The following is a 14,556-nucleotide window of genomic DNA, read 5'->3' on the forward strand; positions in this document are numbered from 1 at the left end:
GGGATGATTTGTCCTGAAAGGGGTGCCTTAAAGAAGCTGGCCAAATGTTTCTACCTTTAGACCTCCTGAGTCCTATTTTTCTTGAGACCTTCTTATTCAGCCTTTTGTTCAATCAGGTGAACTCTTTATTCTATAAACAATGTTTTATTATTATTATTACCTAATTTCTCACGAGCGTGTCTCTATTGTTCGCAAATGATATAAGGTATGTTTCCATTTAATATTTTGGCAATTATCTCTAGTTGCCCTCCAATCTGAGGTAGCAGTTTACCCTTCCACCAACAGTTGGAAGCTTCTGGATTTCATTCTATTTCGATTTGCTTTAAGCAGTTCTGTGGTGGTATGCACACAGAGTCTCTTTTTATTCAATTTTCCTGATACAAGACTACTTTGATTTCCTAATAGAGCAATTCTATTTCTAAATGAGCAAAATGGTATTTGCTGCAAGGGGTTGGCCAACAAATAAGTCATTTATTGTTTATTAATAACTCATTTACTATTGCTAGAATACAGCTGGCTTGTATTTAACTCACCAGAAGTATAGTTGATGAAATGGCCCAGTGTCAAATTAATTTTATTTATAAGTGGAGTGATTCACAAGGACATGAGCCACAAACTTGGACTTCAAGTGTTCCAAAACTGAGTATTCTCACATGATCACCTTAGCAACTGTAAAATAATGACATAATCGTCAAATACCAGAAAAAAGAACAGCCAAGCATGCTACAAAAAGTTCCTCTAATTAACATCATGTTTGCCAATTACTTTATTCTTACTGAAATATGTATCAGAAAAACAAGCTGTGGAGGTAGAATAATTTGTGATTTGAGTTGAAGGCATATGAAAAAAAAATCAGATTCTCCAACTAGGAAAATATGATCATTAAAAACAATACACGTACAGTTCATTGCCCTGTGTGAAGAGAAATATCTAGGTTATTTATGCACATTGGAAATCATAAATAAAAATGAGTAGTAGTCAACACTCAATCACCAAGAATTGTATGTACCAGGAAGAGTATGGAGAAACAGAATCATGTCCACCACCAACTTCTTGAGATATTTCTTGCATCATGAAGAAGGGGAAAAAATGCACACGTTTGACTTTAATCCCCTCTCCTCTGTCCACTTACTTTTGCTGACTTTCAGATAAGAATAGAAAATGTCTAGAGGAGAGAGAATTACAATGTTGGAACAGGGGCTTTCCAAGATTTCATATAGGAGCCAGAGTGCTATTCAAAATATTTGATAGCCAGTATAGCAATGTAAATTAATATATGAAGCAACATCAAATCAGTTACCACCATGTGCCTTATAGGATCTGAGAAAGGAAGAGTGCTTAAGTAAACAAATTTGGGTTGTTTTGTTACTAACATATGTGGAAAAGATTGTCTTTTGTGTGCCAAGCAGTACAACTGACAGGCAGAGAAATTGCCAAGTGCCTGAAATAAAGGCTAATTTTCAAGTCTGCCAGTATGGTGGGCTGATGGGAGTGGGCATTCCATGCTTCTCCTGTTTCACAGTTAAGAAAGGCATTGCTGTATGCAGGTTCTTTATAGATATTATTCATCAGTTTATGGAATCTCCCATTTGTTTTGAGTTTCTTGATTTTTTTTAACCTAAAGGCATGATGAATTTTATCTAATACTTGTTCCTAGTCAAACGAGAAGACCATATGGTGTTTCTCCTCTAATTTATTAATGTGGTTAGTTAAATTTATTCTGATGTTAAACCTTCCACAAATTGCTGGGATAGAGCAAATCTGGACAAGATATATTTTTGTTTTTATACTTGGCTGGATTTGATGTTATGCTGTTTAGGATTTTTCTATCAATGTTTAACAGTTAAATTGTCTGTAATTTTCTTTCATCATATCATCTTTATCTAGTTTTGGCATTGAGGCTCTGTTAACCTCATAGAATTTTACTGGGGCAGTACTCTCTCATTTCCATCATCTAGAAGATTGGAATGATCTTTCTTTGAAAGTTATGTAGAATTTGCTTGCAAAATTGGCTGAACCTGCTATTTTCTTTTGGGGAAGATACTTAACTACAGATTAAATTTCTTTAAAAAAATTTTTTTAAATATTTATTTTGAGAGAGAGAGAGAGAAGTGCACGTGCATGAGTGTGAATGAGTGGGGTAGGGGCAGAGAGAGAGGGAGAGTATGAATCCCAAGCAGGCTCCATGCCTAGCTTGGAGCCCAATTTAGGGCTCAATCCCATGACTGTGAGATCACCACCTGAGCTGATATCAAGAGCTGGTCGCTCAACCAACTGAGCCACTCAGGCACCCCCCAGATTAAATTTCTTTAATAATTGTAGGACCATTTAGGCCTTCTCTTTCTTCTTGAGTCAAGTTTAGTAAGTTATAATTTTTCCAGGAATTTATTTCATAGTAGTTTTCAAATTTATTAACATTATATTGATGAGCAGATCAAATAATAATGATGAGCAAACAATTATGATAATCCATAATATTCTTTTCCTTTTAATTTCTGCTCTTTGTGTAGTTATAACTTCTTTTTATTCCCATTACTCTTTATTTGTGACTTCTTTCCCTTTTTCTTGATAAATCTCACTGAATATTTGGTTATTAGTCTTTTATAAAAACCAAATGCTTTTTGATTATACTCTCTGTTGTACCTTTGTTGCTTTTCCTTAATGTCTTCTCATTTCTTTTTTAAAAAAAATTTTTAAATGTTTTTATTTATTTTTGAGAGACAGAGGGAGACAGAGTGTGAGTAGGGGAGGGGCAGAGAGAGAGAGAGAGAGACACACACACGCAGAATCTGAAGAGGCTCCAGGCTCTGAGCTGTCAGCACAGAGCCCAATGTGGGGCTTGAACTCACAAGCCGTGAGATCATGACCTGAGCCGAAGTTGGACACTTAACCGACTGAGCCACCCAGGCAACCCTCTTCTCATTTCTTTAACTTCTCTTCTAAAGAGTTTATTCTTTTGTTCTCCTAACTTCTAAATTGGACATTCACCTTATTTTCAATGTTATAATTTTAAATACAAGTGTTTAAAGCTATATATTTTCTAGTTTTGCAATATCCTACAAGTTATGATATGCTAAAATGTATTATTGTGCAAGTTCTGAGCATTTAAAGGTTTCTATTATTCAAATTGTTTATACATCTACTATTTTATCTGGTTTATATACCCATAATGGAGAAAGGAATGTTGAAATCTCTCCTGTTGGTTTAGAAATTACACACTCAATTTAAAAAGTTATACACTCTATAATTTTTAGTTGTTACTCTTAAAATTTTGCCGTACTTATTTCAAACACTCAAAGTTAATTTCCAAAAAATTTCCCTGAACAATAAAAGTTGATTTTAACACTCTTAACAATGATTACCCCAAACTGGATTTCTTGTGTGTGTGTGTGTGTGTGTGTGTGTGTGTGTGATCCAGTATTTTAGTTTTCTTCTTTTTTAACTCCAGGATTAGACATTATTTTGATTATGTTACCCAACTGGTGTTTGTTTAGATTTCCTACATATTTCCAGATTCCTTTGCCCACCATTCCTCCTTGCATCCCAGACCTTTGTTATGAGGTCTTTCTTTTCTTCTTGAATACTTTTAGAAGTTTATGTAGTAAAAACCTGTAGGTAGTAAGTACTCTCAAATTCTATTTATCTGAAAATGGCTTTATTTTACCAAATTCTTGAAAGATACTTTTTCTGGGTATGTAATTCTAAATTTGCAGTTATTTTTTTCTCAAAGTCTGAAGATATTATACTACCATCTTCAACCTCCTGTTGTTGAGAAGATTGTTGTTAACTTAGTCCTTTTGTAGGTGTTCTCTCATCTATTTTTGGGTGTGTTTAATCATTGCTTTACATTCTGTGTTCTCAGAGTTGCCATCATGTAAGGTGTGAATTTCACTGTATTTATCTAGCTTTGCATTTACTGTGCTTCTTATATCAGTGGATTTATAATTTTCATTAATTTACAAGTAACTGTTTCTTTGAATATTGTTTCTTCTCTATTCTGCTTACTCTTTTCTTTTGGGACTTTGATTGGATAGATGCTACATATTTCTTTTCTTATACCTTTTTCTTTCTTCATATTTTCCATCTTCTTTTACTTCTATTTTACAATTTTGGCAATTTCTTCTGACCTGTCATCCAGTTACCTAATTTTCTCTTTTGCCGTGTCTACTCTATGTAACCGTTCACTGAATTTTTATCGTCCATGGTAACATTTTTCATTTATAAGTTATTTTGGCTGTTGTTCAAACCATTATTTATTTTTTACTCTATTTTTATTTCTTTAAACATGTCATGTATAATTATGTCATATTTTGAATCTAATAATTCTAATATCTAAAGCACTTGGGAGCCCAAATCTTGTTTCTTTTGATTATTATCATAGTGCTTTTTTTCCTCTGAGGATTTGTGATCTTCTATTTTATTGACCTTAAACTGTGGAAATCATGAGTCCTAAAAATGAGGATGCTTTCCTCTGAAGAGGTTTTGTGTTTGCTTCTGCCAGGGACGGAAGATATCTCTGACCTAGGACACTCAGGAGTCCAGGCTGATGTTGGGTTTGAGGATGCTCAGATTCAGTCTCTGACTTGTGGTGAGCCCAAAGATTAATGATGGGGCCCCTTAAACGCCTTCCTATCACACATCTACCATGTTCTGTTAATTCTACCTCCCAGTATCCTGTCTATGAATGCATTTCATTCATCCTCTAGTCCAGCCAACCTGAACTTCTCAGAACTCTCTTTTTCCTTCCTCACGCTGGTCTTTCTGGTGAGAAGGTCCTGTCATCACTGTTTCCACTTGCAATATCTTTCCTTCAAGGTCTGGCTCAAATGCCGACTCTTCCAAGACACCTTTCATTGTCTCCTCAGCTGAGCAAGCTCATGTTTCCTGTGCATTAAGCATCACATAAGCACACTCACACAGATGTACGTACACACAGATGCGCACACACACAGATGCACACACACAGATGCGCACATGCACCTGCACACTCACACACAGATGCACACACACACAGATGTACACACAGAGATGCACACATGCACATGCACACACACAGATGCACACTCACACACAGATGCACACACACACACAGATGCACACTCACACAGATGCACACACACAGATGCACACATGCACCTGCACACACACAGATGCACACTCACACACAGATGCACACACACACAGATGTACACACAGAGATGCACACATGCACACACACAGATGCACACTCACACACAGATGCACACACACACAGATGTACACACGCAGAGATGCACACACACAGATGCACACATGCACATGCACACACACAGATGCACACATGCACATGCACACACACAGATGCACACTCACACACAGATGCACACAGACACAGATGTACACACACAGATGCACACTCACACACAGATGCACGCACACACAGATGCACACACACACACAGATGCACACATGCACCTGCACACACACAGATGCACACACACACAGATGCACACACACAGATGCACACATACACCTGCACACATACAGATGCACACTCACACACAGATGCACACACACAGAGATGCACACACACTGATGCACACATGCACACGCACACACACAGATGCACACACACAAGCAGACATGCACACAGACATATTCTTCCTTTGGGAATTCGTGGCCTTGTGCTTTTTCTCAGAGTTTCTTCTCCTTTCTTTCCTACTACTCTGAAGCTGCCTTTTGGGTCAGGTTATATTTCATTTTTGTAGCCAGTCCCCTGTTTTTTTTTCCACTTCAACCCCATTTTTAATAATTCTTCCACATAAAGGTAAAATGCATTTATGGGATACTATGTGGTTAAAAAAATTTTTTTAAATGCTTATTTATTTTTGAGAGAAAAAGAGAGACAGAGCATGAGCAGGGGAAGGGCAGAGAGAGAGGGAGACACAGAGTCTGAAACAAGCTCCAGGCTCTGAGCTGTCAGCACAGAGCCCAACGCAGGGCTCGAACTCACGAACCATGAGATCATGATCTGAGCTGAAGTGGGATGCTACCCAGACACCTCAGGATCCTATGTGTTTTAAAGGGAGCACCGTGGAGACATCCCTGAGAAGACTGTGGTGGTTTCTACTGCATAGTGACGGCCAGTGGCTCCCTAGAGGCTTTCCAGGTGGAGGGTTGGACTGGAAGTGGGGTGTGTTCAGTGGGTGCTTTCAGGGGGCTTAATTCTGAAGGGCTAAAAAGCTAAAGTGCCCTCCACTGATGTGTATTTTATATGGAAAGGAGAGATAAAATCTTGAATGAATGATTCAATCTTGAATGAGTAAATGAAGCCCAGGGCTGGTGGCAGTGACCGCATTCAGAAGGATAACTGAGCAGAGCCACGGTGTAGATGAGGGGAGCGGGCTCTCAGTCCATCTGATGGGGGGCCGTGCTTCTGGGGAGATGCTCCATCCTCATTTGGGAAGCCCCGGCAATCTCTCTTCGTGGAGAAGCTGCAGTTTGGCGGCTCAGCAGTTGCAAGTTTTCCTTGTGATATTTGAAAGTTTGCGTATTTTCTTTCCTGCCAACAGTTATAACAAGACATCTTGCTTTTAAAAATACATTCCAATGACATTTTCATGTTAGGCTCTGCAAACCAAGCAAACAAGTGCCTAAAGAGAATATCCAGCTTGATTAATTGGCCTTATTTAGGAGTTTGCTAACTATTACAATATGCAAAGTGGCCATATTTTGATTGCAACATTTGAACTTCTATTTGATACAAAGTTTATTAAACCGTGCAGATAAAGCACACATTAAAGTGAATGATGCAGGATTGGACCTTGTGCATTTTGCCACCAAGATATCATTCTGCTAAAAGATTATTCCAGACACTGTGTCTTACTCATGTTTGTGCCTTCAGTATTTATCTCAGTGCTTGATACATAGTAGGTATTCTGTGCATGTTTGTTGAAAAATCAATTAAGGTATTTAAGAATGATTTTTATGTGTGTTCTCTTGTGTGTTCTCTATGTTCTTCATGGTTCTATGAGATACTAAAGAAGAATGAGTTTGCCATCAAGCCAGGAACAACAACACATGATTATGAATGATGTAATGCAGACCTAAGTGCCAAAGGAATTTTCAGGAAAAAATTCTTTGAAGGTCTAGTCAGGGAAGGCTTCCAGGAGGAAGTGGCATAAGATTTGAATACATCCTGCAAAGAAACATTTGCTGAAATGAACTGATTAGGTGAAGGAAAAACGGGTGGGGGCCTTCTAGGTTAAGGGAGGTGCACGAGAGAGACAGAGGAGGGATGGCCAACCGGAACAATGAGGACAGAAACTGCATCATTTCCACTCACAGGATGCAGTCAGGGGGCCCTGCTAAATGCAACGGGGCTGCAAATGGAATCTGTCCTGGATGGGCCTCTGCATAGACTTTATGAGCTACAACATATGTCATATTTTATGAGCACACGAGAAGGATCCTTGCCATGAAAGCAAACTAGAAAGCCATAACCTAGCTAAGAAACATGCTCAGGGACACGGGCTAGTGGGACACACTGACAAAGGACATCAGAGGCAAGAGCATAAATAAGAGAAGGCGATGGAGAGTAGGATATCATGTTCTGTGACCCTGTAGAGCAAACATTCTGGGGCCTGGGCAGGTGGTGTGCCTTCCCCAGCAGCATGGCTTCAGCTGGAACCAAGGTGAGTGAGCTTGGAGCCAAGATCCAAATCACTGGTCAGTGAACTGAAGAGTTTGCGTGAAAGCGGGATACCACTCGCTGTGTCACCGAGAGAATGTAATGTAAGTTGCTTTGGGTGACTTCCCAGGCTGGTCATGGAAGGCATTGCTGCTTCTTCCTTGGGCTCCTACTCTGCTTGCTGCAGGGAATGCCACCTGCCAAGCTCTGAGGACACTCAGCCCTGTCGGAGGCCCGGATGAAGAGGAACTGAGGCCATTGGCCAACAGCCGGCACCGACTTGCCCGCCATGTGAGTGGATCCTCTTGAAAGTGGGTCCTCCTGCCCCAACAGACCTTCAGATGACACCATCCTGAGCTGATGTTCTGACTGTACCTAATGAGAGACATCCATCCAGGGGTGCCTGGGTGACTCAGGCTGACTCTTGGTTTCAGCTCAGGTCATGATCTCATGGTTCATGGGTTCTGTGCTGACAGTGAGGTCCCTGCTTGGGATTCTCTCTCTCTTCCCTCTCTCTGCCCCTCTCCTGCTCCCTCTCTCAAAATAAATAAATAAACAACAAAGAAAAAGAGAGCCGTCTGGCCACAATTGCCTACCAAACTGCTTCTGAATTCCTGACCCATGGAAGCTGGGAAGGGCAATACATGAGTACTGCTTTAAGTCACCAATATTTGGAATAACAGGAAGACACGCCTTCTGAAAAAACACGAAAAATAAACCTGTCGTATCCTTGAGTAATTGTTCAGTCACGGACTAGAAGAGAAGGAGATCATCTGGAGAGTGTCCTTCAATCTGTGCCTTTCTCATAGGACAGTGTTGGTCAAGGTGATCACCGACATTAGGTCTAAGTTCGTGGACAGCTCCTTGGCGTCAGTGGTTAATATTGCGTTTACCAAACCGGCTGCACCATCTGATTAGAGAAATTATGGTGTCTGCAAATCCCAAGGCACTCACCACCTATCTGTTGGGCGAGTTAAAGAAACAACAAAAGGATGAGTGTCACCAATTAATGAAAAAAACTGGATTTGTTACACAGTTACTTGCCACTCATTCCTTCCCTGCCTTGGAAACAATAAATGAGTATCTTCTTGCAATTACTAGACTCAGTGCACCAGTTGTCCAGAATGGGAAGTCTCGTGTTTCTAAATTGTGTTTGCAGGAGCATCTCTCAGCCTGATGTCGTCTGCCCATGGGTTCAATGAACCGCTGGGTATGCATGGAGGGTATTAAATACAGCCAGGATTTGGGTGGGAGTGGAATGGTGGCAGGGAGGAGGTCCAGGCTCACCCTGCCTTCCTGCAGAGGCCAACTCTACCAAGGTTGTTCTGCTGAGTACAGAATGTCCTTCAGCCTACATGCCTCAACAAATGTTTGCTGTGCACCTGTTTGAGTCAGGTCATGCACCAGTTCCTGAACTACAGGGTGAGCAAAAACAGACCTGGTCTCTGTCCTAGTGGAGCTTACAGTCCAGCCATGGTGATGCATAATGATACGCACACAGATAAGTGCAAACATGTAGCCATGAGAAGGAATGCAAAGGAAAGTTGTATGATGCTTTGTGTGGGTTTACAGGGGGCTTTTTACCAGCTTGCAGAGGTCGGGGCGGGGGGGGGGGGGACTTTGGTATCAGCTGGGTTGTGAAGGAAAGGAAGGAAGGCAGAAAGGAATAGGGGAAAGGATCAGCTGGTGCAAAGGCCCTGTGGGAGGAGGCAGCACGGTGACTCAGACTGAGAGAGGGTGGGTGATGGTGCACACAGTTATTGTAGCAGGAGCCTAGGGGGTGTCTTCCACCGAGAGAAGAGAGGGAGAGCAGAAAAAGGCCCTGACAGCAAAGAAAATGGAGGAGAAGCCAGGACAGTACCGAGCGACAGAGGCCAAGGAAAGGGTGCTTGCAGAAGGAGGGCGAGATCGTGGGGATAATGCTGTATGGCTGAGGCAGGAGCAGAAGGGCTAAGGTCCCTTCCTAGAATGGAGGTAACCCATGAAATAGCTCCAGAGCATCATAAATACCCAGTTCATGAATTATGTTATAGAGAAGCACACAGGTTTGAATGGTACAAAATCATAGGAAGTTTCTTCTTGGGTGCCACTTCTGTGCTGATCTTTTCCCCTAAAGGATGTAAGAAAAATGGACTTACTTTGCTTCTCAAATGCAGCCTGGAAGAGTTGGTTATAAAGCTGGTGCAAAAAATGGGTACCTTTTCTAAAGTGTAAATGAAAGAGGTCCTAGTCTTAAATGACTGCCTGTTGATATTTTGTTGCTGCCAATTCACAGGAGAAGTGTTCTTTGGACTGGCCTAAAAAGCAAAGAGGACTGAGTTTACAAATGGGGTATCACGACTTAGTTCTGGCTCTGACACTTACTAACTGTGTATACGTGGGCTGGGCATATAAGGTCCGTTTGTCCCTCTGTAAAATGGGCATAATAGTGTGTTTTCCCTCTTCGTGGTTCCTAAAGGTGAATGAGATCACGCTTTGCGAGTTGAAAAGCACCCAATACTTGTAGGGAAGAGCACCTTCCTGAAGCCCTATCAGTCACTTACTCACATTTCAGCCAGAAAGGGGTGTAGGGTCGACCTTGAAGGCAGGTTTGATAGTGGTGTTGGTACTGGTAGAGTGTCCATGGGCGGTGGGGACTGGGGTAAGGGATATAAGAGGGGGTGCCACCCAGGAGGAAAGGGGCTGGGGCTCACTGTGAACAAACTCTCTTCTTCCTCACCTTCTCCAGGGCGGGTCACGCTGGGTAGCACGATACTACCACCAGAGGTGGGTGTTCCTGGGGAGAGAAGGGTCTTTTGGGCACCAGGATTATGCTGGGCCATTCTGTGGCTTGCCCAGGGGTAGCCCCCTGGGCTGTTGATGGTCAAGACCCATCAGCTGTCTGCTGGTCCATGCCATTTCAGAGGTGACCACAGGTCTGTGCCCCTGAATATAGGCTGGGTATGTAGTAGGAGCTCATTAAAGGCTTACGGAAGAAATAATTCACTTCTGCATTTTGAGCATGAGTACTTGTCCACGTGTGCGGGGTCTGAGGCCTGTGTGGCTAGTGTGACATGCTCGGCACTTGGCAGTTCTGTGCCCTTGGCTCTGTGGTACCCACCGACCTGCCCCATGTTGTGCTCTGGACCGGAGGCGGGGCCAGGCCAAGGCAGGCTGGAAGGCGGCCAGACATGAGTTTTGCCAGCATAATGCCCGGGCCAGTTTCTCAAACTGCCAACCGTGACTCAGATATTGGACATTTTGAGCTTCTGTTCCACCCCAGTTTACTAATGCCTTCCCCACAAACCAGATTTCTTCATTCCGTAGGATTAGAGTGAGTGCACCCTGAGTGATGCCTGCCTGTGGAAAGTACATGTAGGGTTAAAGCCCTCCTTGGGGAAAAAGGAAAATAAAGAAAGAGAAAAGATAAGCAGCATTTAGAACAATGCCTGTAAGCTTCACGGCCTAAATATCATGGCACTCTGGATTGCAATTTTTTTGTTTGTTTCTGTCTTACTTCGAGGCAAGCACTGCCTGAGCCTCAGTCACATTTTATGTCCAGATTCTAACACATCACTTGGCAGAGAGACAGATGTTCAACAGAGGCTATAGACAGGAATAGATTAATGAATGATTCCTCTCGATCTAGCCCAAGTCCTGTGCCCATGGACAAATGGTAGGTGATAAACTGGAACATCTGGGTGCTTCCATTTGAGTATGTTTGTCTAATGGCCTGGGCCACTAGACAGAAGCTTAGAATAAGGTCTGTGGGCTTTTCTCTCATGGCAATCGAAACATTCTCAATGAGAATCGTCAACAGTTCATAGGCTAGGTTGGCTATCTGACATCTTAATCCTTTCTGTTCCACCAATTCCCCGTATATTTGCACAAAAGAGAACTTGCCTTGGCAAGAGGAAACCTGTTTCAGGCAATGATGGATTTACAGAAATGTCACTACCACGTCTCTCCTCCTGTACCTTCCAAACCCTGAGAAGGTAAATGATGTAATATCGAGGTCTTGTGTAAGGATTGCTCACCATTTGGATGATAAAGAAGTGTGTCTGATAAATCTGTACTGGGCGTGGGACATGTAAAATGTACTTGTATTTGTCTTCTCTGCTTTGATCCTGATGCTTCTGATGAAAATATAATAGACAAGAGGCATTTGGAGGTACCACGGCATTGTGGAAAAGATGTGCCCCTGGAGTCAGATGGTGTGGGTGGGACTCTCACCCTGAGCAGTCACTAGTGTGGGGAGACAAACCCCACGAACTCTCGGAGGCTTGGATTTCTCTCTGTAAAATCAGAGTAGTGGCTCTAAGATTATTGTGGGAATCAGAAAAAAATAGATACCACTCAAGAAAAGTTGGGGGAAGCATTATGTTATTATTTTACTGCTGGTTAGAAGCAATCTCCATCTTTTTTCTCCCATGTCAAGGTGAAGTCTACTTGCTTACCTCTATTTTCTTTTTTCTTTGCCCCTTCGCCTCTGTTTATGGCATCCTAGAGACTGATGCTCTCCGGTTCTGTTGTGCCTGGACCAAGTGATCTCTCAGTCACTGCAAGTTCTGTGAGTACTCCCTTCCTTTCATTCTACGTGATGGAGAGACTTCTAAAAGCTGTGTGCACATCACCATCATGGAATGGGGATTATACAGTTTCCTGATGCTGTCCCAGCATGCAGATATATTCAGGTGTGCTGCTTAAAAAGGAAATTAAAGAGCCATGTGAGCCAAACCGAAGCCTGAATGAGATTTGATGTCAGATGATGGTATGAGACATGCACTTTCTTTTTTTATTTTTTTATTAAAAAATTTTTTTTAACGTTTATTTATTATTGAGAGACAGAGAGACACAGACCATGAGCAGGGGAGGGGTAGAGAGAGGGGGAGACACAGAATCCGAAGCAGGCTCCAGGCTCTGAGCTCTCAGCACAGAGCCCGACACGGAGCTCGAACTCACAAACTGCGAGATCATGACCTGGGCCGAAGTCAGTCACTTAACCAACTGAGCCACTCAGGTGCCCCTTTTATAAATTAAAAAAACATTTTTTTTTTCTAACGTGAGACATGCACTCTCAAAACTATACTGGATGGGCATTGGAACTTGGTTTCCATTTACCCACATGAGAATAACATTTTAATCTACCCACCACATTGGAACACCATGACAATATGTATGGAGAGTGTTGAGATCTTTGAATGTATGGTTATTTAAAAAATAACTAGAACCAGACATAGTGATGTGGACACAGACAGATTCATAAATCTGGAAATAAACCATAGAAACAGCCTGGAGGCCAGCTAGGAAAGGGCCACAATTAAGTACTGATAATCTGTCTGGCCCAAGAGTGACATCTACTCTGTTTTTTTGTTTTTTTGTTTTTTGTTGTTTTTGATAAACAAAATAGAAGCAACAACCAGGAGCTTAAGAAATTATGTGAAAAAAATAGAAAAGTCTATCAGGACAATAGTAAAATAAAGTGGAAGAAAACTTCAGGGAGCTTATATTTTTCAAGTGGTCACATTGAGGATAGGAGGCTATGACCCTTAGATCATACTTTTTTGAGATGTTTTAAACCTCAAGTTTGAAGTCTCCTTTTAGGACTTTTTACGATGAAACACACTCTCAAATTTGTAATCAAATCAGAATCCTGACTCATAAGTGTTGATAACTGCAATTCATATCTAAGTCCCTGACTGTTGTGATCCAGTGGGAGGCCATTTTGCTCGTACTTGATTGTGAGATGACCCCATAAGGAAGTTGCTCTAATAAGTAACATGCTGGGAGGCAAGCACATGCGCACAAGCATTTCACATGGAAGGAAGGAAGGTACTGGTCAGGACTCAGTGGTCACATGGGATGGAAATCCCACTCTGATTTAGCAAAAGGGAATTTTTGTCTCCCGGACCTTAGGAAGCACAGGGCTGGAGCTGGAGCCCAGAACCTGACATCTGCCTCACTCTTCTTCCCTGTTCAGTTATTCTCTGTGTGTTGACTTCATTCCGTCTTGGATGGTGCCCGTCACAGCTGGAGCCAGAGACATAGGCACCTCTTGGCTGCTGTATCAGTTGCCTGAGGCTGCTGTCACAACTACCAACCTGTGGTTTTAAAACAACTGAAATGTCTGGGCGCCTGGTTGGCTCGGTCAGTTAAGTGTCCGATTTCAGCTCAGGGCCTGATCTTCCGCTTCATGAGTTCAAACCCCAGGTCGGGCTCTGTGCTGACAGCTCGGAGCCTGGAGCCTGCTTCGGGTTCTCTATCTCCCTCTCTCTCTGCCCTTCCCCCACTCACACTCTGACTCTCTCAAAGATAAACATTAAACAAACAAACAAAAAAAACACCTGATATGTATTCTCTCCCAGTTCTGGAGGCCAGAAGTCTGAAATTTGTTCCACTGGAGTCAAGGTGAGGGCCTCAAGGTGCGGGCAGGGTTGTGCTCCCTGCAGAGGCCCTCAGGGAGAATCTGCTCTTTGTCTCTTCCAGCTTCTTGTGACTGCCCCCTACCTCGGCTCATGGTGGGATCCCTCCCATCTCTGCCTCTGTGTGCACATTGCCTTCTCTTCTGTGTATGTCACACACCACCCTCCTTCTCCTTGTAACGGTGCATGTGATGGCATTTAGGGCCCACCAGATAACCCAGGATAATCTCTCCATCCCAAAATGCTGAACTTATTCACATATGCAGCCCCCACCTCCACAAGGTAACATTCATGGATTCCAGGGAATTAGGGTATGGATATCTTTTAAGGGGCCATATTTCAGCCTACCACAGCTACCACCCTTCAACATCCATGAATGACTGGAGAAAGACTTTACCGCCAGCTCCAGTTAGAAAATTCTGACTTTGATCCTGCTTGGGCCACTGGGGATCCCGGACCAAATGGGCTGGGGATAGGTCCCACTGC

This window comes from Panthera tigris, chromosome B2 (genome assembly GCF_018350195.1).
Source record: "Panthera tigris isolate Pti1 chromosome B2, P.tigris_Pti1_mat1.1, whole genome shotgun sequence".
Taxonomy (NCBI): domain Eukaryota; kingdom Metazoa; phylum Chordata; class Mammalia; order Carnivora; family Felidae; genus Panthera; species Panthera tigris.